Here is a 23,782-nt window from a genome sequence, read left to right on the forward strand (position 1 = left end):
TTAACCAACTAAGCCACCCAGGTGCTCCCCCCACAAAGCATTTAAGTTAAGCAATGTTCCAGTTATATTCACATACACTGCATATCCATCAGACCTATACACTTGCTTTTGCACTAACATAAAAGATTTTTCACCCATCCTGAGTCTATGCAATGAGAAGGTGATCTCTGCTCTCTTATTCCTATCTTCTTTCTCACACCTTCTCAAGAAGTGATGATGCTAATATGATTGTACAACATTAGTTGGGCTGTGTTTACAAATGAAGCCATGCTTTATTTAAAAGTCAAGAGCACATACGCTGGTCCCCTCTACTCTTTGGCCAAAATATTGTCTGCACAAGGCAGGCATGCCACCAGCAGGCCTTTTTCTCATGCTTAGCCCTCTTTCTTCCCTACCACATATATAAATAGCCATAGGGGAGTAAGACTCACCATATAGACATGATCTCATAGGCAGAGAGATGCACATCCTTTCAAGGTTTAGCAGATCATGCATTGAGAAGTATTTGGCACTAATCCCCAAACAAAGCATTTTCATTTTTTTATGCTGTTTTGCTACTGCTTCTTGTGTTTGTAACAGGGTTATTTTTTCTCATGCTTTTTCTCTCAAAAAGTTTCAAACTTTTAAAAAAGTTCCAAGGATATTATGCATTTGCGTACCCTCCACTTACGTTCACCAATTGTTAATATTTTGCCTCACTTGCTTTTGCTTGTTTCTGTTTGTCTCTGGATGGATGGATGGATGGATGGATGGATGGATGGGATGATGGAGACACACACACACACACACACACACACACACACCTCTTGAATCATTGCCAAGTTAGTTGCTAACATCATAATACCTTACCCTAAATGCTTCAGTATATAGCTCATGAGGTAAAGGCTATTTCAGAAGAGTAGTTAGAGATGAATGAAATATTTCTCTTTTAAAGCTGAAAGGGAATGTCTTAAGTGACTGTTAACTCCAGGTTTTTAATTTTTCAGATTAAAAAACTGAGACACAGAAAGGTGGTTTGTTTAAAATTGTATAGTTTGTGTCAGAGTTGGATCTTTTGATTCCTGAATCAGTGCTCTGATAACTTCACCTAATTATGACTAAATAACACATTAAAAAATAGTATCAATGAACTCCTTGGATGTCAACAAGCTGAAATATACTACTGATTTTTAAGCTTATTTATTAATTTTGAGAGAGTGAGCATGAGCCAGGGAGGGGCAGAGAGAAAGAGGGAGAGAGAGAATCCCAAGCAGGCTCCATGCTGTCAGCACAGAGCCCTATGCAGGGCTCGATCCCACAAACTGTGAGATCATGACCTGAGCTGAAATGAAGAGTCAGACACAACTGACGAGCCACCCAGGTGCCTCAAAACATGTTACTTATTAACACATTGTGACACCATCCCAGCTTCTTAATGATAAACTCTTAGGCAACTAGCTGGCCAAATCATGGCAGATAATATACTACTTCTTGCAATTAGAAGATGACTCTAGAACTTAGGTATATGAAATCGGATTGCTTCTACTATTCTTCTCATGGATGTCTTTGCTTTAGAAGTTTAGAGGGTATGTATTACTGCTAAAGTTCTTCAAATAGCACTAAACAGCTTCCTTCTAGACAAAAGTTTAATAAGCAGAAAAATTCTAAAAAAGCAGAGACCCGCCACTCTTTTCTGCTTTCTATAGTTTACACATGTTGAATATTTTCCTAAGAAGTTAACTGTGTTGGAGAAAGATGTATTGAGCATTTTAGGACTTAATATAATAAAAAGGAAAAGTACTTTTGGTGTTTACTGAATCACTTTAACAAGCGTAACACAGAGATCTCTCTAGTGGCTCAGGAAGACATGATAACTTTACAATTTTGATTAACTAAACTAGATCCCCCAAATACAGCATTCACATGATATTTAGATAAAATATTGCTCAGAAATTACTTGTCATCCAAGTACAGACAGTCCCCAACTTATGATGGTTTGACTTAGAAATTTTCAACTTTACAATTGTGTGAAAGCAATACAAATTCAGTAGAAACCGTACTTTGAATTTTTACCTTTTCCCGGGCTAGCCATACACAATATGTGGTACAGTACTCTCCCATGATGCTGGACAGTGGCAATAAGCCCCAGCCTCTAGTCAACCACACTATCATGAACGTAAATGGTACACTTACAACCATCCCTTACTCAGACAACCATTCTGTTTTTCACTTTCAATATAATATTCAGTAAATCATATGAGATATTCAACACTTCTATAAAATAGACTCTGTGTTAGGTGATTGTGCCCAACTGTAGGCTTGCGTAAGCATTCTGTGCACATTTGAAGTAGGCTGGCTAAGCTCTGATGTTTGGTAGGTGAGGTGTATTAAGTGTATTCTCACCTAAGGAAATTTTCAACTTATGATGGGTTCACAGGGACATAAGCTCCATCATGAGTCGAGGAAGATCTGAAATACTAGGTGTGTTTGATTTTCTATCCATGAGCATAAAGTAAATAAATTTAGGCTTTCAAAGAAGTTTTAAAAAAAATTATCCTTAGATGCCTAAGGAACGATTACCCCAGCTATGATCCCCTTCACACATGCAAGTTCCTCTGTACGGAGAGAGGATATGACCGGGATACCAATTCCTCCTTCTTGGAATTAATAGCTCTAATCAAACTGAAGGGACTTTTCTGCCCATCCATAGGAAACAGACAGCAAACAAGTGGATGATGGTGTAAACATCTGCGTTCAACTCTGGGCATATGTAAAGTGAAAGGTCTTGGTTGGAAAAGCACTAGTGGAGAAAGGGCTAACATATATTTCCCTTTGCCCAAAAGGTTGTCAATATTACATATTTAAAAAAATAACTATGCTATCTTAGGAGAGTAGAAAATGAAAACTAATTTATCTGTTTCAATAGTTTTTATAGGGAATGATGATTACTTAGTTGCTGGGGTTCATTACTCATCTAGCTACCACTGCCAAGGAGGCCTGGACCACCCACTTCATCCCCAAGCCATACCCCTAACTCTCTCTGGGAATGTCAACCTCTACTTCTATTAACCCTGTAAAATTTAATAGTCACTAATTATCTATGTCTGTCAAAGGTGTTTCTTAAAGTTCTATTTGTGATTACTTAAATTTGTGGATTCACATTAAAAAATAAAGCAGATTCACTCTCTGTTCTGAGATATTTTCCCCCTCTATAGATACTTCTTTGCCTCTAAATAAAGGCAAACTACGTATTAGTGTTCAGAAAATTAACATTTAGAACGGAAGAATATTGTGACTCCAAATGTACCACTAAATAAAAAAAAAAATACTTTTACAGTACTCAGCCTGACCCAATGAAAGAAATTATCTGATTTACTGAACTTGATTTGAAAATTAAAAGAGTACAGCTAATAGTAACACCAGTTATTCTCTTCTGCCTGAACCTACCTTCCTTCTTCTCTTCCTTCCTTTCTTCCTCTCTTCTTTCCTAGCCCTTTTTTTCTTACAACAAACAGCATCCACCCTCAGTGGAATGAGATTCTAGCAATAAAAAAGAGACACGGCGTGCCTGCACTCACGAAACTTATGTCCAACTGTGGGATACAGACAATAAGCAAGTAAACAGATATAAGTAAAGTACTTACAGGCTGGGGAAAGTTCTATGAAAGAAATAAAGAAGATGAAATAAGGTGATAGAGCATAAGTGGTAGAGCTCAACCTCGGTTAGGGTGATCAGGGAAGGCCCCTTTGAACAAATGATATTTGAGATGTCTGAAGGATAAAGAGAAGCCACTTTGGAAAGCCAGAAATAGCATTTGGGGCAGAGGCAGCCCAAAAAGAAACTGCGGTGGGAAAGGGCGTTATTTATTCCATTATTCCATAAACAGCAGGTGGCCAGTGTGTCTGGCGCACAGTGAACAAGAGGGAGAAGGTTAGAGAAAGCTGAGTGTGAAGAGATCATGGTTTGGGAGTTTAGGAGGCCGTGGTAAATATTTATGGGACTGTTCTTGGTGCAGTGGGAAGCCCTTGAAAGATTTAATTAGAAAAATTACATGGCATGCTTTGTGTTTTATAATTATCACTCTTGCCGCTGTGTGGATAATGAAAACGAAAGTAAGAAGAAGAAAGATGAGTGAGGGAAATATTGAAGTCACCAGAGAACAACGGTGGTCTTGGGGAGAAAATTCCAGAGATGAACACGTCTCGCTCAAGTAAGAGCTGTGGAGAGAAGGATCGCTGAGAATCTGCTTTTCCTCTCATGGCCAAGAGTAAGGTCTATGCCTGTAATCATAAATGTTTCACAAACAGCTCCCTGGAAAAACCAGTATCTGCACACAGACACATGCACACACATGCACAAACATTCATTATAAAAATTTCCTGGAAATTGGTTAAAATGTATATGCAGCCAAGTTTAGAACACTTTTAACAGACATATGACATCATGACAGGCTCAATTTATTTATCTCTTTGGTGAGTCATCTGAAATTAGTCATATTTCACTTAGTGATAATTACACATTTTCGAGGTTGCTTAGCTATAGTTTTGTCATTATAGTAAGTTATAAGTATGTTGAAAATAGAAAAAAACTAGTAAATGTTAATAGCACACCTGTTTTTCATAATCTTGAAACGTTGAATTTCATACTTTAACAAATAAAATAAAAATAAACACATGGAATGTCAATGTTTGTATAGACACATAAAATGTAAATAGCATCTGCTTATCTCTGTTGAACACAAACTTTTAAAATTACAACAAGGTAACTGTTTTAGTTTTTATTTTAAAATGATAATTATTTTTAGGAACAAAATATTCTTAGAGTGGTCCTTCTTCTTATACAGTAAAAAAAATCTAAACAGTACTTCCATATGTCCTGAATGCTAATATTAGTGGAATATGTGTTACAGAGGTGCCTCCCCAAATGGTTTCTTTGTAGCATAAAAAAAAATTCCCTTAAATAAAAATGAGTGGGGTTGGGGAATGTGGGTGGCTCAGTCGGTTAAGTGTTCAACTCTTGATTTTGTTTGGCTCAGGTCATGAGCTCACAGTTCGTGGGTTCGAGCCTTGCTTCAGGCTCTGTGCTGACAGTGCTGAGCCTGCTTGGGATTCTCTCTCCCTCCCTCTCTCTGCCCCTCCCCTGCTCACTCTGTCTCTATCTCTCTCAAATTAAATAAATAAACCTACAAAAAAATGAGTGAGGTTAAATACCATTTAAATTGGAATGACTACACTTTTCTGTTAATAGCAGCCTAAATCAAACATGGAAACCAAAACAATAAAAACCAGCTTTCTTGAAATTACTACAAAATTGCAACATCAGTGGTCAAATAGAATTAAATGTAGACAATCTCAGAAAATTCACTGACTATAAAAATATTGATACTACTGATGTTTGCATTCAACTTTTGATGTTTTAATCATTCTAAGTAAGAAAAATTATAGCTCATATCCATCAAACCCATGTTGGGAGATAAGCTAGTAAAAATGAAAAAGAGTCCTTAAATTTTAGCATGAAGAAATGGTCTGATGATTACATTTATTTTTTAAAAAATAATGATGTATGACAGAAATCATCCTTTTAGGAGAATATTGGTACGCTGCTAATAATAAACATAATTAACATAAAGAAATGTACCTCTAAATATGAAATTTGCCATTTTTTCTTCCAGGAGTTATTTAAAATTCAAGTTAGTTAACATATGGTGTAATGTTACTTTTAGGAGTAGAATTCATCACTTACATATAATACCTAGTGCGTATCACAAGTGCCCTCCTTAATACCCATCACCCATTTAGCCCACCTCCCCTCCAGCAGCCCTCAGTTTATTCTCTATAGTTAAGAATCTCTTGGTGCCTGGGTGGCTCAGTTGGTTGAACAACCAACTCTTGATATAGGCTCAGGTCATGACCAGGGTGGTGGCCTCAGAGCCCATGTCCCAGCACTGAGGATAGAGCCTGCTTAAGATTGTTTCTCTTTCCCTCTGTGCCTCTCTCCAGTTCACTCTATCTAAAATAAAAGTTAAAAAATATATCTTATGCTTTTCCTCCCTCTCTTAAATCCTTGGGAATGTCTATTTATTATAACTATGATTCACTGTTCATCTATTTTCACTAATATTAAGCTTATAAGCCTATACCTAACTTTGTTGGTTACTGAGATAGTTTAGGCTCTTGTGAAGACCCTCAGGAGTAATTGTCCAGACCACAAAACCATTATGCCATCCAGTATTTTAACAAGAAACTTGACTAGAATATCAATGATGTGCAGAATCAGTGTTGGGATCTGTTAAGGAAACCAGCTTAGCAACTTTCCCCATAATGTGTACTTCCAGACAGCACTACCTATCTATGGAGCAAATATTTGCTGTACCTTACTGATATTTAAAAGCAATGGAATCTCTGATTCTATTTTGTTTTCTGGAGTATATATAAATTAGGTAAATCAATGCTAAAATGACACACGACCAGTCATGGATAAAAATAACAAAATTAGAGGCAAAACACTTTGTAATGACTTAAAAATCACTTTCCAGTGCAGCAGTGATTTTCCTTCTTGCTTGTATTTTCGAGACCTCTGTCCACTCCTGTTTTAAGCTATTTTCTTTAGGACTTCATTATGTTCCTTGGGAGACTATTTCACACTCTATTAGTTACAGTCAATTTCATCGCATTACTTGAAGTATAAACACCCACAGTTCTTTGCACCTCTCGTGAGCACATTTCTTCCTTCTTGGTATTTAATAACCTGTAGCCTGGCACTTGAATTAGGGGATAATTTTGCCCCTTCTGGCAATATGGTTTTAAGTAGGGAAAACTATTTGTCAATTTCAAATTGCATTTTATATGAACATAAGTTGCATATCTATATTGTGTCAGAAAAATTGTCCAAAACTTGGATAGAAGGCAAATAAGTTAAAACACACATCCTTTCAATATTGAGGGGCCAAAACCATCCAAGGATTGTCTACAAGAATGTGCTCAGGTCATTGCATTGTTTATTATTAATTAAAAATCCAAAATTTATTGAAGTTACTTGTTAATTTGTAGATTTTCTATCCAATAACAATGAAAATAATTTCTCTCCGCAAGAATATGTAACTCCAAAGATTTATGACCTATTAGACATTAGAGAGTATTTTACCCAACTCAACAATTTTACCCTAAATTTTCTTCGATAAATTGCCTAATAATACCTTAACTTCTTAAGTGCTCTTTGAACGAGTCATAACATCTTACCAGTTCCCTTCACTAATTAATGAGTTAAATAAAGTCTTTGACATGTTTATTTTATATTTACCTGAGAGTCATGATTTTGCTTTTTTTCCTTAAGTTATGTTTTTATCTATGCAATGATTAAAATCCCTTCAAGTAATAGGAGTAATAAGTTGAAGATACAGAACCTATCCAGACTTTTGCTAAAAAATTCAAACACTGGACTAAGACTATAATATTATCATCATTGCGGTGGAAAGAGCCCGATTGAATTGGCCTATAACATACATCTTATCTTCTTTAGTCATTGTTTTACATATACTTTATAGTTGACAATATGTCAGATGACTGAATAAAAAATTATTTCAGGAATGTGATATAACTTCATTAATTGCATTTATATTCCTAAGACCTCATCAAATATTTTTCCATAATAATTTACATATATTTTATTTCTATGTGTATCACATACCAATACTAACTTGTTATTTAATAAAACTTCCAAATGCAGTATTCAAAAATTTGCTCAACCCATGTCCTTGAATAGATATTTACAAGTATACATATTGAGAGTTTTCATTTTTTAATTAAGAATAGGACACTGCCCCTACTTTTACAAGAATGTATTTCTAATATAGCACTGAAACATAGATTATTGTACACTAGCTGGATTGTGTGCCATTATATTTCTTTGTTCAAAAATATCACTTTTGTGGTAAAGAACACAGAGTGAAGAAATATATAAAGTATGAATTAGCAGCTGGAATGAATTGAAGGGTGAAATATATAGCAGCAAAAATGGGGGCTACACAAACTATATTAAGTTAATAATTACTTCTGTACTTGCCACAAATCCAGCAAATATAAAATTGCACTCAGCCTTAGAAGCAAATGTGGAATATTGAAAAAAGTGAAAAAGTATCACTTACCCTGAAACTCTTCCAAGTAAAATTAGAAATCTCTAACCAGATCATTAGGAATATATACCAATATATCTTATTTTGCCTAGAAATAGTTGCTGCAGGTATTCAAAATTTATCCATGTATTAATTGATGACTTAAATATTGTCTTTAGTCTCCTTCAATAAACTATATGCATTTGGATTGTTTACGTGAGAGGGAAAAGTTAAAGAAAGAGCATTTATTTTATTTTTGCCTGGGTGCTACTTCAGAGAAATCATTTCCAGATGCCTGGAGATATAAATATCTTAATTCTATTTCAGGGATAGATGGATCAGAAGTAAATAAAAGCCATTTCCTTCAGCCACTTTCCCAATACCAACTAGTCAGCCAAGCCCATAAGAATGAGTCTCATAATTAATAAAGCTTTTAGAAATAAGGCTCTCAACTCACTCTCAAATCTCCAAGTATATTGGATTTCTGGGACTGAAAAATCTAGCAATCTGGTTAATTGCATTTAGAACCTCAATTACCTCATGTAGATGATTTAGTAGAGAAATGATATTCTTCTCTAAGCCACGTAAATACAGCTAAACAAAAATCCTCCTAGGAAACCTTGAAAATCTACTTTCTTCTCTATGTCACAAATATCAGAGATTCCATGAATTGGCTGATAGTAGTAAATACTAGCAACAGGGTTAATTTCATATAAGGCATGGTTATGAAAAATGTAGACAGAAATCAAAGTTTGACTTAGTTGAAAATTATATAAAACAAGAAAAGGTCGTAAGCCGAAGAGTTTATGAGTAGTCTGTGAAAATAGTACCCAAGTCTTCTTCTCTTGATAAGCCTTATGAATAACCCAATTAGAAATGGGCAAAAGACATGAATAGACATTTCTCCAAAGAAGACATACAAATGGCCAACAGATACATGGGAAGGTGCTCAATATCACTCATCAGGGAAATTTAAATAAAAACCACAATGAGGTATCACCTCATGACTGTCAGCATAGCTAAAATCAACATAAGAAACAACTATTGGTGAGGATGTGGAGAAACGGGAACCCTCTTGCACTGTTGGTGGGGAAGCAAACTCATGCATCCACTCTGGAAAACAGTATACAGGTTTCTCAAAAAGTTAGAAATAGAACTACCCTACTATACAGCAGTTGCACTACCAGGTATTTACCCAAAGAATACAAAAATAGTAATTCAAAGAATACATTCATCCTGATGTTTGTGGTGGCAATACCTACAATCACCAAATTATGTAAACAACCCAAGTGTCCACTGACTGATGAATGGATAAAGAAGATGTGATGTGTGTACACACACACACACACACACACACACACACACACACACAGAGGAATATTACTCAGACATAAAAAAGAATGAAGTCTTGCCATGTGCAATGACATGGATGGAGCTACTGAGTATAATGCTAAGTGAAATAAGTCAGTCAAATGTCGTCTGATTTCACTCATATATGGAATTTGAGAAACAAAACAAATAAGCAAAGGGGGGAAAAAAAAACAAGAAATAGACTCCTAACTACAGAGAACAAACTCTATAAGAGAGGTGGATGGGGGAGGGGTGATATAGGTGATGGGGATTAAGGAATGCACTTGCTGTGATGAGCACAGAGTGTTATATGAAGTGTTGAATCACTATATTGCACTCTTGAAACTAATATTACACTATATGTCAACTAACTGGAATTCAAATAAAACTTTAAACAAATTAAAAATAATTGTTTATAATAAACAGTAGAATATACACAGAATTATGTCCAAATCACATGTGCAGAATTCAAGGAGTATCACAAAATGAACATACAAGTGCAATTACCACAGAAGTAAAGAAAAATACCATTAATACTACACCAGAAGCTTCCCTCATGCCACTCTACAATTGCTACCCTTACTTCCTCCCAAAAGATAACCAGCACCCTGAATTCTAATAGTCTTAAGTTTGCCTATTTTTGAACTTCAAATAAATGGAAGCATACAATACATATTTTTGGCTGTTTCTTTCACCCAAAAATATTTGTTTAATTCATCTATACTATTGCTTTACCATTGATTATTTCATATTTATTGTTATATAATATCCTAAGTTATGAATATATCATACTTCATCAATTCTACTACTGACGGGCATTTGGGAGGTTTTCATTCTGAACCCTCAATATTTTTATACATGCTTTGTGGTGTACATATGCACATATTTCCGTTGGGAATATACTTAGGAATGGAATTCTTAGGTTATGGGGTAAACACTACAAAGTAGTATTTCAAAATTATTAAATAATTTATAGTCCCATTGTGAGGTCTTGATATTATCAGTATTTTTAAATTTAGCATTATGGTTAATGTGTAGATATTATATTTAGGTGACATTTCCCTGCTGAATAATAAGGTTGAGCATCTTCATTTTTTGGCTATTTATAGATCTTATTTTGTGAAGAGGTAGCCCAATCCTCTCATACATTTTCTGTTTTGGACCATCTATCTCACTTTTATTTATTTTTAGATCTTTATGTACATTGGACATAAAGTTTTCAACTCTTATGTATGCAAATATATTCCCCTACTCAATGGCTTGATTTTCACTCACTTAAAAGTGTCTTTTGATAAACAGAATTTTTTAATTTTAATGAAATATTACTAATAGCTTATTTTTAATGATGTTCAGATACTATTTTATAAGCTTTCATTTAAAATCCTCTATTATCTTCAAGAAGCTTTATTGTTTACCATTCATACTTAGACATGTAATTCACAATTAGAACTTCCTTTAATTGTTTCCAAGTAGTGGATTGAGGATTTCCTCCTTGCCTTTTTTCATATACACTTGCATAGCACTATTCCCTGAGATAAACCATCCTCACTCTTTTGCAGTTACGTCTCTATCATAAATCAAGGGTCACTGTTGTGTGTGTGTTGTGTTGTGTGTGTGTGTGTGTGTAGCACCTATATTTGATATATAGATATTATTTTATAATTTTCATGTACATTTAGTCAATGTACAAATTTATAGAAACAGAATTTTTGTTGATAGAAATTTTTGTTGATAGAATTAGAATAGAATTTTTGTTGATATTACACTGAACCTTTATGATTCCCACAAACTAGTGTGTAGCAGGAAAGGCAGGTGACTACCCGAATTTATTGATAAAGAGCCAGAGATAACTTATTCCCATTCTTTATATTCAAAGAGTGAGTTCCAATGACAGACAGTAAGCGAAGAGATATCATCTCAGACACTTTGGTTCCCTTAGCCACTAAAAAAAAAAAAAAAAAATTATTCCCATAATCTTTATCTGCTCCCCGTCCCTCCTTAGTGAACCATAAAACTTTGACACAGTCCAAAGAGTACCATTAGAGCAGATCCAGATTCAGTTCCCAAATTTGTCATTCTGAGGTGTATAACATGACTTCATTGATTCAATGGATTTCATTCATTTCTACGATAAAGTTATCAAGGTCAATTATATTTCCTAAGACCATTTACACACACACACACATAAATACATATATCTGTTTCAAAGATTTTAAGTTTAAAAGTTATTGAATAGTGTGCTCTACTTCTGCTTAGATTACAGAAACACACAAAAGAAGCCAACGTTCATATTCTAACAGAAAACTTAAAAAGATGGATAAAGTACAACATATAGAAATTCAGTAGGTTTGTGACCTCTGTTAGGGAATAGGTTCAAGTCACTGAAACAAGGCACCAAAATGACTTACCAGTCCAAAAGATGGTGGCTGGTGGTTAGTGATGTAATGCCGTCATTCACTCTTGCCTCTTCACAACGTTTTAACTTTGTAATGAGAAACCATATCCAGTTAATCTCAACCGAAGACATCCATACCTGAAAAAACAAGAATATAGGGGTGGCTATCTCTCAAAGGCATACGGAAACACATATGTGTAACAAAAAGCCTAATGAGTATTTGAGGAAAAGAAATTAATATCCCGACATGTTTTTATGAAATGTGTTTAAATACATGCTAAGTAATTGATGTACCAAATTGGAATTAAATGGTTTTAGAAACGTATATTTCATTTATTTCTGTGATTGGGAGTGATCTTATATTTCTGAGGGCATCATTTTAATAAGGCTCTATGAAAATACAGATATAAACTTCAAAAATCACATAGAAAATACTTATTCACTGAAATTATTGATAATATTTGTTGTGGTTCTAATGTCCTTTTTGTACATCTATATTGGTTACCATATCTGAGACTATTCAGAAGGCTTTGATGAGTGCATATTAAATATGCCATAATAATTATTTGAAGCCTCTGTCAAATATCACTGTGCTTACTAAATCATGCATCACCAATGTTATGATTTGCAGTAATAAAGCTATGCTATGGTAACTTTTTTGGAACATTGCAGCATATGGTGCCAGATGCCAAGGGCATACTAATTAATGACAAAATTAGCACATAGATATTAGATCACTGTAATGCATGTGCAGTCAAAGCTTAAGATGTAACTCAGAAAGCAATTTTTAAATTTTCAAGTTAATGTTACACAAAACTTAATATTCTTAGTAGCAATTTACAAACTGTCTTTTGGACAGTAAGAATATAGGAAGTATGCTCTTTATCTGATCATTCTATCTTTCCCTTTCAGATAGGAATTATGCTGAGAAAAAGGCCTACTTCATACGTTTTGATCAAATTTTGTACATTCCACAAGATACTCTCAAGAATAAGAGACTGCAGGGTGGAGTCAGCTATAGGGCACTAATCCAATCTTTGTGCCTCAGGCCTCCTAAATGAGGAATATAAACAGATTGAATACCCAAAAGGCCTCCCAGTTCATGGTCTTCCTGCCAATATCAAGCAATCTCCATTACTAACCAATTCACAGTTACACAGTTCAAGTTTTTATAATAAAAATGCTACCACTTTACATTTCTATAGCCTTTAAATCTTAACAAATTACATCATGATATGTAAGTTAAAAGCAAGCATTGTTTCTGGAAACAAATTGGATAAACTCCCAGGGACATATTCCAGTTCCAGCCCTTGCAATCTTTGTGATTCAGGGGAAGTTACCTTAACTCTTGTTAGTCACAGCCTTCTTGACTTGCAATGGAAATTATTACAGTGTCTATTTCAAAGGGCAGTTAAGAGAATTAACTGAATAATCCATGTCATGTGCATAATGCCCGGCACACAACAAACACCCAAGAATTGTAATTATAATTATTAGCCTTTTGTATGGATGAAGAAATTTGAACAACACGAGATTTGAATGGCTTTCCAATGGTTATACAAGTGGCAACTTGCAGAGTAGGAACTTGAATCCAGGACCCAAAGCTCCAAATCTAGACTTCCTCACAGCTTTCCCCCTACTTGATACAGAGATGGACAAAAACAACTTGGGTTTATTTGATGGAAGATATCAGATTCAAGGGAGTATTTTATGCTTAGTGATTATTTTCAGGCTTAATTTGACTCTAGGGAAGCATAACTAACCACATCATCTTAAGGATAAATACCTCAGAACTCTTTCTGATTTGTCCCTAAATTGTAAACTCAGATGTGCATCTGAGAAGCTGCATTGCTGATAACAGCTGTTGAAAAATTGCTACATGAAAGCTAGGGAAAGGCAGCTGAAGCTACCTGCCTTTCCCTGTGGTAAATGTTCAAGTCATGACACAATACTTGAGAAAACTTGAGTAAGCAAATTTGGATCATATAATCTATGTTGCAAAATGCAGACCATTAAGAATAAAGCTAAACGGAGGCGCCTGGGCAGCTCAGTCGGTTAAGCATCTGACTCCTGATTTTGGCCCAGGTTATGATCTCATGGTTTGTGAGTTTGAGCCCCACAGGGGGCTCCGTGCTGACAGTGTGGAGCCCGCTTGGGATTCTCTCCCTCTCTCTCTGCCCCTCCTGTGCTTTCTCTCAAAATAAGTAAAATCAGCTGAAAAAACTTTTTTTAATTTAAAAAAGAATAAAGCTAAACACCACAATCATGTACTTTAACCTATAAGTCTTCAGTTTTGTAGGCCAATTCTTTGCAACTAAAAAACACAGAACTTCCCGCTTAGGAAAGTGGAAACAAAAAACAAGGTGCAAGAAAAAAATAAGTCTATCTATATTTACTCTCTAGGAGAACCCTTCCCTGTCAAATTTTCAGGCAGATTTTTAACCCCTCTCCCCCACTGCAACTTTCTGGCTGTCAACTCAACTCTTACTTTATACATCTGATTTCCTTCCAAAGATCTTAACCTTTCAATTTCAGGAAAATAAAAGACACTTCCATGGGAATGCTAACATCATCAATGCTGCCTACCAGAGAGCAAAAAAATTCTCAGAAAATCGTTGGCTGAGCCAGGTTTAAAAGGATTATTTGAGAACTGTCTCGCAAATTAAAAGAATGAAGCCTAAGTGACCTACATCAAGTGGGATATTAACATATGTTTAATATACAAACCCAAAAGCATGACCACTAATAGAAATAGAGCCATGTCATCCTTGTTAAAGACATGAAAATCATTAGCAGAGTTCATTGACTTCTCAATGACCCTATAAAAGTGGTTTGAACCCAAAGAGGCAGATCTAATTTTGAACAGGCATTACCACTGATAAAACAGACTCTTTTCTAAATGTATATTTATTATCTCTAGTGCCTAGGGATTTCTTGCTTTCTCTCTATCCTTCTACATTTCATTTTCTCTTTCATATTTTGGGTAAAACCTAATAGTTTATTTTATAAAACATCTTAAATGCCATCTAATCCATGAGCTGGCTAGTCTGAGTTAATGAAAAAAATCTGAATTATGTATTTTCAGAATGCAGTTTTATTACTCTTCAGTACAGAAAAAAAACTAATTAACTTCAAAGTACAACAAAACAACAACATCTACACATGCAAAAATCTTTCTGAATGCTTAGTGAGGAGAGATATTTAGGAACATCTGCCTCCAATTCTGGTCTCCTCAGTTAAGAGGAAATAATACAAGATTTATAACCATGAACCAAATTCATGCTGCCTCCATTCAGTCTCCAAGACTCAATATATGTTTAGTGAAATTGCACACTTTTATGCCATTGCCTTAAATAATGTTGCATTAGTTTTTCCCTTAGTCTTTATGGGTTACACAATGTTTCTTGTATTTCTGGGTAGCAAATAACATAACTATCCATACCGTGATAATGAAAAAGAATCTCATCATATACTTTTACTTACTTTTTCCTATGTTACAGACTTATGAATAGTTTTATGTCACTCTATATTAGACAAAACAAGAAATTCAAACACTTTCTGAGAAGAGTCTTAGAAGTGCTGATTGCCAGTAAATTACTCATAAAGGTTTAAGTAACTGAAAGAAATCATTCTAAGGGAAAAAAAAAGATTTAGAAAATCTTTAGAATGTGGTGGGTGTATTAACCAGGAATTACACTCAACTGATAGTGAAAGAGACCCCTCGACATAGTAACTTAAACCTGATGGTGCTCATTTTTCTCTTACATAAAATAATCCTCCATTCTTTGTGGCTGGCTTCTATCTTAAGTTTACCTCACAGTTATAAGATGGTTTTAGAGCTCCAACCATCACACCTACAGCCCAAGCAGGAGGAGGAACAAAGTATGCTTTCTTAGATGCTCCATTAAACATTTTTTCCAGGGGCGCCTGGGTGGCGCAGTCGGTTAAGCGTCCGACTTCAGCCAGGTCACGATCTCGCGGTCCGTGAGTTCGAGCCCCGCGTCAGGCTCTGGGCTGATGGCTCAGAGCCTGGAGCCTGTTTCCGATTCTGTGTCTCCCTCTCTCTCTGCCCCTCCCCGGTCATGCTCTGTCTCTCTCTGTCCCAAAAATAAATAAACGTTGAAAAAAAAAATTTTTAACATTTTTTCCAGCTTTAGTCATATATAATTGAAAGCAGGCTCCACATACAATGTGCTGAGATCAAGAGTTGCACGCTCTACTGGCTGAATGTGTCTTCTTCACCCCTGATCATTCCTCAATCCAATGTGATCACCTCTCCATTCCCACCATCCTACTCATAGTGATCTTGGTAGTTCAACTCATTTCAACAGATATTTATTCAACCACTTGAGGCCCATCTCAACAAAAAGTCCAGTGGGTATTCCTATTTATATAACTCTTCAACCTATGGTACTATTAATTATTTTGTATTTTTAAAGTTTATTTGGAGAGACAGAGAGAGAGTGTGCACAGGCATGAGCGTGGGAGAGGGGCAGAGGGAAAGAGAGAGAATCACAAGCTAACAGCATAGAGCCTGATGATGCAGGGCTTGACGATGTGGGGCTCAATCTCACAAATTGTAAGGACATGACCTGAGCCTAAATTAAGACATGGATGCTTAACTGACTGAGCCACCCAGGTGCCCCAATTATTTTGTATTTTTATCTTTTCATTCCACATTCATTCAATGTCTGAAAAATTTTGGACCTCAGTGTTGAGAACCCGCTGCACTCCTCAAAACCTCCTTCCTCCTGGTCCAAAAGTAAAAACCACATAGATGGTTTGTCATCTTGAATTTTTACAACTACCCTTTTTTATAACTACTTCTTCGGTTAGCTTCCATTGTCTTGCAGTGCTTAGTCTGTGGTACTCCTGTGTAAACTCTCAGATAATGCTTATATTTCAAGGTTCAACAAAGAAGAGAAGATTAAGTTAGATTGAACAGCTTCTTACAAAATGGAGAAGATATTCTTTCAAGAAGAAAAGGATGTTCAAAATTTACTAGATTGATTACTGTGAGGAAGTAATTAAGTTTGGCATATGTGATGCCCTTTGTGATCACTGAAATAGCAGCAAGTGCAAAGGCAATTTTAAAAATTAAGATCAGGTCTCCCTGGATGATAAACTGGAGATAAGAACTACAGAATGTAAATTGTGTCAGTGCTAAAAGTCCAGGAAATGCAGTGAATAAAATCAAGTATCTGTTGTACAGTTCACTTAGATCGCAATATATAATAGTGTAATCTATTATCGGCCACCATTTTGCTTTCATGCTGCTCAGTGATTCACTGACTAAAATTCACACCTGATTTTGGGGATAGAGTGACACTGTGTTTTTCTTTTTTAAATATGTTTCTGTGGGAGGTTTCAACCACATCCAGAAGTTGTATAAAGTTATATAAAAATACCCCCAAATTATCCGTTAACAGGGCTTCAATAATTAGCAGCTGATGGCCAACCTGGTTTCATCTAGATCCAACACCATACTGACCAGATAACTCTGGAGCATATCCCAAATATTACATCTATAACTATTTCAGTATTTTCCTGTAAAACATAAGAACTCTTTCAAAAATATAAGCATAATACCATTAGAATAATTACACATTTGATAAGATTCCTTAATATGAACAAACACACACTGTTTATATTTCCTGATGGTCCTGATAGTCTCACAGAATTTTAACAAATATTTGTTCAAATCAGAATCCAAATAAAGTCCATACACTGCAATTAATCAGAATGCCTTTAAAATCTATTTTAGTTTATACGTTCTTCCTACCTCCCCTGAATCCTTACAAATTATATGTGGATGAAATAAAATTTTTTTTCCAGAAGCTGAACTTTGGTGATAGCATTCCTGCAGTACCAGCTAACTATTCCTCTGTTATCTATGTTTTTTAATGTATAGTTAGATGGAGAAGTCACACAGATCTAGGTTTATAATTTTTATCAGGTACACTTCATATGCGTCAGCGTCCATGTCCCCTATGAGGCACATGATGTCTGGCTGTCTTCTGTTTGCTTGTACGCAATACTAGCAGTCATCGATGCTCAACGTCAAGATCTGTTATTTCTGCAAGGGTTGCAAAATGGTAATTGTTTTTCTAATTCTACAACTTTTTCCTTTTTTTTTTTTAAGAATATTTCTATGAAAAGGAGCTTCCTCTTATCAACTGTTTGGTGCAGATGGTATCGAAAGGCAGAATAAATGCTTGATTCTCTTTTCACAAAAATTCACAAGTTTGCTCCTTAGCAATCTCCAAATCATAAGCAAAATAATCTTTGATATTATAAACTCTTGTATATAAACATATTTGCTGTGTTTCCAAGTAACAGCAGTTATCCTCAGGGCCCATTTTTGCCTAATAAAAAGCCTCTATCATGTTGACACTTGAGTTCTGGTGACATAACACACTAGTTTTATTTTGCTAGCTTAAGAATTTCATTTAAATGAAATTATAAAGTAGGGGCGTCTGGGTGACTCAGTCAGTTAAGCTTCCAACTTCGGCTCAGGTCATGATCTCGCGGTTAGTGAGTTCAAGTCCTGTGTCTTGCTTTGAGCGGACAGCTCGGAGCCTGGAGTCTGCTTCAGATTCTGTGTCTCCTTCTCTCTCTGTCCCTCCCCCACTCAAGCTCTGTGTCATTCAAAAATAGACAAACATTTTTTAAGATTTAAAAATTACATGAAAGTATAATCTTTTATGTCTGGTTGTTTCCACTCACAAGAATATCTAGGATACCCATCCAATTTGTTGAGTACATCAGTAGTTCACTTCGTTTTCAGTGCAGAGGTTTATTTCATCGTACGGATGTAAAGCAATTTATATATTCTATCACTTGTTGATGGACACTTTGATGGCTCCAGTTTGACAATGCAATTGATGGTTCTGGTTTTACTATGATGAAAAATTCTGTTATGAAAAATGAAGCACATGTCTTTTTTACAAACATATGTCTTCATTTCTCTTAAGCAAGTAACTGGGAATTGCTAGGTCAAACGAAGAGAATTTGTAACTTACAAAAGTGAACAACCTTTTTTTCCAGAATGGTTTTGCCTTTTGTACTACCAACAGCAACGTGTGAGATTTCTCACCTGCACAATCTATCAATCTTTACATTTTGCTAACTCATGATTGTAATTTGCATTTCGCTGATGAGTGAGCATCTTTTCACATGAATAGTGGCCATTTTTGTATCTATTTTTGTGCAGTGTCTACTCTTGGACATTTTTGAGTATTGAATTGGAAATTATTCATATTTTCTCTATATAAGTGTGAATATAATATGTGTATATGCATACATATATATCCAGAAGAATATTGAAGATCTAAAAAACATCAATATCTTAATCTGGCATTTTTATCAACTTGTAATGGCCCACTGTATCTTCTATAATATTCTTGGTTTTGAAATATGTTTTATCTCAAATTAATACAGCCACTCCAGCTTTCTTATGGTTAGTGTTTGCATTGTATATATTTCTCACAATTTTATTTAAGCCATTCTATGTCTTCACAGTGTTTTTCTTAAAGACATTGTAAAGTTGAAGTTTGCTTTATATCCAGTCTTCAAATCTTGAACATATAAATCTGTGTTTAGATTTTCATTTAATATATTATTGATATGGTTAGTTTTGACTCAACCAGATTGTTACAGGTTTTGTCACATCTGTCCTTTATTTCTTTCTCATTTCTTGTCTTTTGGATTGACTACTTCAATAATCTATTTTTATCTCCACTATTGGTGCACTAGGTCAATTTGGTCAAGAGCATGTTGAAGTCTTCTGTAGGCTTTTAAAACTCTGCTTGTCTTATCAGTTACTAGGAGAGAAGTATTGACATGGCCTATGGCAGTTATGATAAATATGTATTTCTCCACTGAGGGATATTTGGTGTTCCTCCATCACATATTTTCAAACTGTTATTAGTGTACAAGCATTTTGGATTACTGTGTCTCTTTGATAAGTTGAATCCTTTATCATTATGTAATCATTATGTGCCTTTTTGTGTTTGGTTGTGCCCCTGTTTGAAACATACTTCATCTGGTATCAGAATATACCAGTTTTTTGGGGCACGTGGGTGGCTCAGTGGGTTGGGCATCTGACTTTGGCTCAGGTCATGATCTCACAGTTCGTGGGTTCAAGCCCTGCATTGGGCTCTGTGCTGACAGCTCAGAGCCTGGAACCTGCTTTGGATTCTGTGTGTCTCTCTCTCTGCGTCTCCCTCACTCATGCGTTCTCTCTCTCTCTCTTTCTCTCTCTCAAAAATAAATAAATATACCTATCTGACTCTTTTATGTTTGCTGACAACTTGTCCTATCCTGTCTTGTTGTATTTCTTTGTGATTTGTTTTATTTGCTGTCTTTTTAGGGGGAAGGAGGATATTTTTTATTATTCTAGAAAGGTTTTCTATTTTCTTCCAAATGTTATGTGACTTTATATAATATCCTTAGTCCCTTCTATTTTAGTATTCTTATTGGTTCACTAGTCTAAGCCATTTGAAATTTAACTAGGAACCCTTCTTTCAAGCATTTAATTTGTAGCAATATCCTTTTATTTTGTTAATTTCTATAAAGTAATAAGTGAGCCTATTCTACTTTCTATATACTGTTTCTATTCTCATTTTTAATAGTTGACTATATTTTTACTGCATGTACCTTCATATTCTATACTGACTCCCTTATAGCCATATCTTAGTTTTACAGGTTATTATATACTCGGCTCTCACCATCACAATTTATGTACATGCTTTCCAGTCACTTTGGTAGTCTGAAGTTCATTGTCTAGATTTTAAAGGTAGGTCTTATGGAATCGACATTTATTTCCTAAATTCTTTTATCAGCTTGTTGTTTTTATATATGAAGGCTAGTTTGGCCAGATATACAATTCTTACCTTCCATTTTCCTTCCTTTGATGATCTTAAAAATGGTTTGCCATTTGCTTCCATCACAACATGATATCAAAATGTCTGATAAATGCTTATCTTTCTCTTACAAATGATTTGGGCATTTTGCCTGACTGCCAATGTATTTTTTTTGAGATTATATCTCAAATTATGTTGTTATTGCTTTCCCTAAGTACATTGTACATTTTTTCAATATAAAGGCTTCAATGTTTCATGGAATTTTTAGTTCTGTCCAATGTTGGGGTTCTTATAGGAGGAGTCACTTAATGCATGTTTTATGTTCTTACCAAATTTCCATATATAACACTCATTGATATTTTTTCACCTATTTTAAAATTCTTATATATTATATTTTGTATTTATTTCAGAGCATTATCCAAGGTATTTGCTCCTTTTTGAGTTCTACTTTGAACTTATTTTCTAAATGACTTTATATTTTTAATTCTTTCATGAGTTATGTCAATTTACTTTAGAAATCTTCCCTGTCTTCAAATATCTCTTTTTCTCTTTTCTGTGTTTATCTGAATCTGGTTGATTTATTCTTTTAATAGCCGTCATTGTCTTCTTAAATTATTTTAACTCACTGCATATTTGTATGAGTCTTATTCTGATCATTGTTACCTTTCTAATAACCATATTTTTAAAAATTTTTTAATGTTTATTTTTCAGAGAGAGAGAGACAGAGCATGAGTGGGGAGGGGCAGAGAGAGAGGAAGACACAGAATCCGAAGCAGGCTTCAGGCTCTGAGCTGTCAGCATAGAGCCCGACGTGGGGCTCAAACTCACAAACCGCGAGATCATGACCTGAGCCGAAGTCGGACGCTTAACTTAATGAGCCACCTAGGCGCCCCTCATTGTTACCTTTCTAAATTTGGGGTGGAATTTTATTATAATCTTTCTATGTTGCTTATATTTTACCAAGAGAGGTTTTCCTAACTAATAATAGAAGGTAGACAAGAACAGCTTTCCAATATTTATGATTTTGTACTCTTATTAGTATAGTAAAAAATTCAAAAATATGGTCTTGAGTATTTTTGAGATCTGCCTCCTTTGCTCTCTTACCGCATCTTTTCTGGACATTTTCTTTCCTTTGCTCCTATCTTTCTCAGGTCATATTCTAGTTCAGCAGCGTTTCTGTATTGTAGAGCTTAGTACTGGGAAAAAGCATCAGCTGGTTAGTTTGGGAGCTTACTTATCTAGTCTGACCCATAACAACGAACCTTTCTGTAGTCCTTCCATGTTCATTTCTGAAATGAAGCCTGAGAACCCTGCCCCCTTAGTTTAGGCTACTTTTCTGAATGTGACCCGCTGAACTTCCCAGCTAACTGGGACTCTGAGCTGCCTTTCATTTTGTTAGATGCATAGTTTCTCCTGCTATAAAGGTCATCAGAAGTTACTTTTATTTCCTCTTCTTCCTTGTACACAGCTGCTAATACCAAATGTGACTTACTGCTCCTGGTGAGTTGGCCTACAGAGTTATAGTTTGGATTCTTGCTATTATGTTTTTTTGTGGATACTTAATATGTGCTTTTAAAATTGTTAGGCTGGGGGCACCTGGGTGGCTCAATCAGTTAAGCGTCCGACTTTTGATTTTGGCTCAGGTCATTGTCTTCCTGTTCGTGAGATGGAACCCCACATCAGGCTCTGTGCTGACATCACAGACCCTGCTTGGGATTCTCTCTCTCCTCTCTCTGCCCCTTCCCCTGCTTACACGTGTGCTCTCTCAAAATGAATGAATAAAACTTTTTAAAAAAGATAAATAAAGTTGTCAGGCTAGTCCTGTTTTTTTTGTTTTATTTTTAATGGCTGGTGTTGGGGGGGTTCCCAAATCTATACCACTGCTGATATATCTTACCCCAAATTTTCTCATTTTTTTCTTTTGTCTATATATCTGTATATATTGTAATGCTGCCCCCTCAACATAGCTATTTTATACTTTTCTTTTTCTCTCCTTCATAATTTTCTTCTCACAACATCTGAGTGTATGTTGGGGGGGGTGGGCTTATTAGTACTGGAGAAAGATAAGCAGGACTAAAAAGGAAGTCATCACTTTGGTGTCTATATTCACATCGTAAGCATTTCTTCCATAGCATATTATGCTGTATGAAAAGAGAAAGTATACAAGTACATTTTCCTCCTCAAATACAGAAAATATGGCACTGGAGGGATATGCCATTTTTACTCAAAATTCAAGAGCACATTAGGTAAACTGTTAAGGACACACACTTGTCTTCTCATCCCCCTGCCCCCATTGATCTTTTTTGAAGTAATTGGTGGCAACCCAATTTATGACTTGGTTAAAACAATTACATTCTTAAAATGTCCATGATAATGCAGTATTCAGTTTAAAACACATTATGTTGGCATTTTAGTTCATGTTACAACTTCACCCCACAGAGCCAGCCATAAAACATTAAATATTCCATTGCACTTTAAAAAAGTAACACTGTTGCTACCACTGACATCCCTAACATTTCACCTTGTAATGTTGCATTCAGGGTCTGAAGTGAAGGGAGACAGCAGCCAATTCTTTGATTTAAAAAGCAAGAAAAACAAACTCCGTTAAACATGGTTCATAAGCAGATGTGACATTTCCATTGTTGAAGATATTTTCTTGATTTACAGAATCACCACGAATGGGGTTGCAAAAACACTTATTCTTACAGACGCCTTTGTGGGAAAGGTTAAGGCTTATACAACACAATTTAGAATGCCCTTAGTCTGAGGAAAGGAAAACGTGTTGTACACAGTGATTCCTTTGTCATCTCTCAACCGTGTTTCTCCCCTGCTCCTTATTGATGTTCTCTGTGTTCTACAAGCTGGCCTCATCTCTTTTGCTACTATTCAGTCTTCACAGGCAGTGGGACATCTCTGGGGAGCTAAGGCTTGGCATCTAATCAGATTAACAAGTAGGATGTTAGTGGGTTTTACTTGCATTATTAAGACAAATGATTGGGAAATCTATTACACTTAAGGATCAAACTAGGAGCAAGCTGGGGTCAGAACCCTGGCTATACATCTAAATCAGATGAGAAGGAAAC

At 35.4% G+C, this 23,782-nt stretch overlaps 1 long non-coding RNA gene across 2 annotated transcripts in view; it reads right to left on the reverse strand.

The window, feature by feature from the left end:
- Positions 1-23,782, reverse strand: part of LOC147583080 (uncharacterized) — a 126,757-nt gene that overhangs the window by 97,822 nt on the left and 5,153 nt on the right. For both annotated transcript variants that reach the window (XR_015242798.1, XR_015242796.1), the window contains exon 2: positions 11,849-11,973. This is a non-coding gene — a long non-coding RNA (uncharacterized LOC147583080). The remainder of the gene's footprint in view (positions 1-11,848; positions 11,974-23,782) is intronic.

Source organism: Puma concolor, chromosome A2, assembly GCF_028749965.1.
Source record: "Puma concolor isolate L17-30 chromosome A2, mPumCon1.1.hap2, whole genome shotgun sequence".
NCBI lineage: Eukaryota > Metazoa > Chordata > Mammalia > Carnivora > Felidae > Puma > Puma concolor.